This window comes from Parasteatoda tepidariorum, chromosome 4 (assembly GCF_043381705.1).
Source record: "Parasteatoda tepidariorum isolate YZ-2023 chromosome 4, CAS_Ptep_4.0, whole genome shotgun sequence".
NCBI lineage: Eukaryota > Metazoa > Arthropoda > Arachnida > Araneae > Theridiidae > Parasteatoda > Parasteatoda tepidariorum.
Window position 1 is genome coordinate 39,306,613 of NC_092207.1, and position 4,951 is coordinate 39,311,563.

The following is a 4,951-nucleotide window of genomic DNA, read 5'->3' on the forward strand; positions in this document are numbered from 1 at the left end:
TGATAATTTCTCACCGAGTTCATTAGCAGTTATAAACATAGAATTTATAAATTACCTAACTCATTATCCTAGAAGTTCAAGTTTATGGCAAATTCTTTAAAGTAAGTAAAATTTTAAAAATTCTACCTTCTTAGAAAACATATAGTCTTAAGTAAAAATCAAATTAATTTTAGGTAATACGCTAAATGAATTTCTTTTAATAGATTAATTTTAATCTCAGAAACATTTTAATATTAATTTTAATAAATGGGCCTATAAAGTCAAATTAATTTTAGGTATTGAGTTAAATAAATTCCTTTTCACAGATCAATTTTAATCTCAAAAAATATTTCAAAATTTATTAGAAAAATTGCCCTATGAAGTCAAATTGATTTTAGGCAATGAACTAGATGAATTTCTTTTTACAGATCAATCTGAATCCCAAAAATATTTTAACATTAATTGAAAAAAAATGACTTTAAGAAGTCAAATTAATTTTAGGTAATGAACTAAATGAATTTCCTTTTATAGATCAATTTTAATCTCAAAAATATTTTAAAATTAATTAAAAAAATTGCCCTATGAAGTCAAATTAATTTTAGGTAATGAACTAAATGAATTTCCTTTTATAGATCAATTTTAATCTCAAAAATATTTTAACATTAATTTTAAAAAATTGATCCTATGAGGTGTTTAAAATTTAGTAACTGCAAAATGTATTAATATTCCGAGTGTCGCTTTTAATTTTAATATGTGAACTTTATTCAATAAATGCTCGCTACTGTATAAAGCATGAAGAATGATCAGCAATCTTCGCTAAAAAACACATAAGAATTCTTTCAAATAGTTTCATGATTTTTTTTTTCTTTTCCAAAAAAGCTTGGTAGGAACTATTTTTCATTTTATAGCGATAAGGATAAAAAAAAATAAAAAAAATTCTTTAAGCGGCGGGAAGACTACTTTGATTTTCCTGCCTTTTACAAACGAGTAATGTTTTATGAGATAGATAACTTTTTCTTTCCATCTTGAGTTTCGCTCTTTCTGCTGAATTTAAGCGGGGAAAAAATGAGAAAAAAAGAATAAATTGGTGGCAATATGGGTGGGAAAACCAAGTTCCCTAACAACTTCTGTGTCTTGCTAATGCTATTTTCATTTCTTTTGAAAAGTGATAATGTGTGCAAGGCAAGACGTTCTGCTTTCAGGATTCAAACGCTTTATTGGAGTTGACAGCCATTCGATTTCGATATATTTCTGAGTCTAATTCAGAAAGTGCTTTCACTGTCTTTGACTGATTACATGCTTTTTACAGAAGGTTATTTTAAATAGATGATATAACATCTTGCCGACGTTCTCGGTTAAGATCATGTGTAATACGAATGGACAGCTTGAAATGTGATAAGCATTTGAAATGAGCATATGCTTTTTATGTTTTTTTTTCACAGCTATAAAATATTACAGATATTTTTCGAGGGAATTCATTTATTCCAAAAAACGAGATTTTAAGCTAATGTAGTATTAAAAAAATTTAAGCTTGTAAAAAACAAAATTTTAACTGAGTAAATCGGAAAGAAGCCTATTAAAATAAAATCATTTATTTAAAATAAAATTCTTTAATAAGCATGTAATACGGAAGGTTGTTTAAAATAGATTATATATATTTTTGCCGACCTATTGGGTTAAGATCATGTATAACAGCAACTGAAATATGATACGAATTTGATATAAGCATATGCCTTCTTCTTCTTTTTTTTTTTTACAAAAATATAATAAGACTTTTTCGAGTTAATTATTTTTCGAACCGAAAACAAAATTTTAAACTAATAAAGGCTATAAAAATTTAAACTTGTGTTTCACAAAAACTTAACCAAATAAATCAGAAAGCAGTTAAGTCATCTATTAAAAATAGTTATGTATTAAGCCCGTATGATCTACTATGGGTCGTAATGGCTAAAACTGTTATTGTAAGGGATTGGGGTTCGATCCTCAGTAACAGATTGTACACTAAGTAGCTTCAGATCAATGGGTGCCCACTTGTTTAGGGAGTAAAGGTGGCTTGTGCGCAGAGCTGACCACATCGCTACAATCATACCATCGGTCACGAAATTGTAAAGTCTAAACCTCCTTTATCCTCCTGGCTCATAACGGGCTGTAGCGAAATAACCTTAGTTAACCTATAAGTGCCTAATACAGAAGGTGATATCAATTCTTGCAGATGAACTAGATTATAATATGAAATGAATCAAGACTGCTTTACTTGCATTTGCCTGTTGCAAATTATTTGCAATAAAAGTTTAACTTCCTTGGCAATAATTATGGTACTAATTAAAAAAATTAAATTTTATTCAACTGTTTTAGATTTTAATAGGGTCTTAACATCTACACTAAAAACTTTTCTAGCATAAAAAAATTTGCACTTGGAAAACATATAAAAATATAATATTTTATAACTATTTATTATTTTTCGGCAATTTATTAACAATTATTTAAACATTTTTTGTATCATAATGTAAACTAATTTTTATTTCATTTCAAAAAAGTAATATTTAACTCTAAACAACAAAATTTGAACAAAATCTGCCCAACAGTTTCTTAGTAATAAAATTTCAAAATTTCAAAAAATTCGTATTTTCGGATTTTTATGTCTCAACAACTCGACTGATTTTGTTAAAAGTTTTAGTTTTGTTATTAAAATTGACACAGTTTAAAATAATTTAAAAATATATTTGCCTTACAATTTGAAACCTTCTCGTCTATTATTAATTCAACCAACAAATGAAAAAAAATATTGTAATTTTTTAATTATATTAAGCTTTTGTTGAATAAATTAGTTTCACAATTGTGTGCAAAAGTACGCAAAAAGAAAACTACAAAATACGCAGAAAATCAAATGGACATAAATGGTTCAAGCTTTCAATAGACCTCTTAACTAAACTATCGTAGCCATAATTTACAAAATTTCAGCTCCTTCCACTGAGAAAAAAATATGATCAAAACTACCAAAATATGGTCAAATTTGTCGTATTTCTAGCTGTATGGAAATACTAAAAAGTATGGTAATTTTTTCCTAAGTGCTTCGACTTTTGTTGAAATCAACAATAAAATATAGTTTTATAATCAGTGATTTGGTAAATGTGGTAAAATTTGGTAATTTTATCATGATACCATAGAGCATGGCATAAAATAAACTTTCGGTTAAATTCACTTTTCAGTTTTGCATATTTTATTAAGCGTGCGGTAATACGAACTATAATTTTGAAAACAAGAATATCAGCTAAACTGCACATGAACGGAAATATTACCAAGTGAATGGTTTAAATATCGTATATTTTTGTTTTATAGTTCAGAATTGTGCTTATTTTTTAGCAGAAATTTTCTGATTATACAGTTCAGTAATTTTACCGGAATTTTTTTCTCCGTGTTCCCTTTCTTAAGAAAAAAAATCCATATCGTTCAAAAGAAGGAAAGCTTATTCAGATTTACATACGTTTTTATGTCTAATTTCGCAGCTTCAAATTTCGCTTTAATAAATTAATTAGCACATTAAGGTTAAACCTTCGAATCATTAATACTGTATCCAAGTAAGTGAAAATCTGATCACTAAAGCAAAAGTTATGAAGGTGCTCTCTTTTAATTTATAAAATCTCATAAGCTATCATTTATCATGTTTTTTTTAAATAAAATATTAATCTTAAATATCTTAGTTGTAATCTCTAATAAAAAGAATCTTCATCTTAGTTGTAATCTCTATGGCTCAAAAAACTTGCTTAAATTAAGCTATTTAATTAGTGCTGTTTAATAAATAAAGAAATTAAAATCGGTTGCTGTCTTTTAGACATAAATGGATGAATTAAAATTCTTCACATCATTTATAAAACTTGTTAATACCAAATGTACTTGTTAATACATACCAAAGATAACTTAATTCAAAAATCCCCTTTACTAATTATTTATTAACTTTTAATATTTATTTTAATAATGACTTAAAATATTAGTAATCGTAATGTTTATTTTACACTAATTACCGATTATTAAATACTTGATAAATTAATTAGTTTCTTAGGAATTCGCATTATTATAATTTTTTTTTAATTTCTCATGAACTATTTTACGAATTTCGCTCAAATTTTAGCAGTTGTAATAACATTGCTTAAGATGATGCAAATGATAGCATACCTTATAATTTATATTTCTTGAAAAAATTAAAGAATAAATTCTTGTAGGTAATTTTTTGGAGAAAAGTATCCCTCGATAACCGGATTTATTTACGGAAGCGAAGATATTTTTATTTGTCCAAATAGTTTCAAAATATGGGGAAATATACAAAAAATTAAGCATACCAAAAATGTAAATTTTTCGGAAAATTGACATATTTACTTTGTGAAAGTACGTTTTTGTGTCCGATTTCAGGACTTAAATGATCGCCTGTATTTATTAATTAATGCATTTTAGGCACTGCTCACAGCATAAAGATTGCATTTTTGCACAAATCTTAAGATTACTAGATCAAAAATTACTTAAGATGTAATGTTTCTAATTTTGCGCATTACACACTAATAGCCTCTGTTAGGGAATTTGCAGAGCAATGTAGGTCATTGATGTGAAGCCTAAATCATCTCTTAGGCATTTTCAAAAGCATTTAATTTTTGTAGAAAATTGAAACAAATATTAGAATAAATGTTACAAATTACTTTGGTGTTTAAAATTTTAAATTAAAACACCTTTGAATGCGTAATTATAACCGTTTATTTTATTTACTTTTAATTTAAAATAAGATTTTTAATATTATTTTACCAAATTTTATTTTACCATGATATTTGACCACTGCACCTGAAATAAAATTATGAAGTATATGTAATATTGAGAATTAAGATAAGTAGATAAGCTCATAATTCTTACGGAACACATATACTAATTATGTCGAACAATGGAGAGCGATAAATATCATGTATTAATGTAATGTAAAGCATTTCAG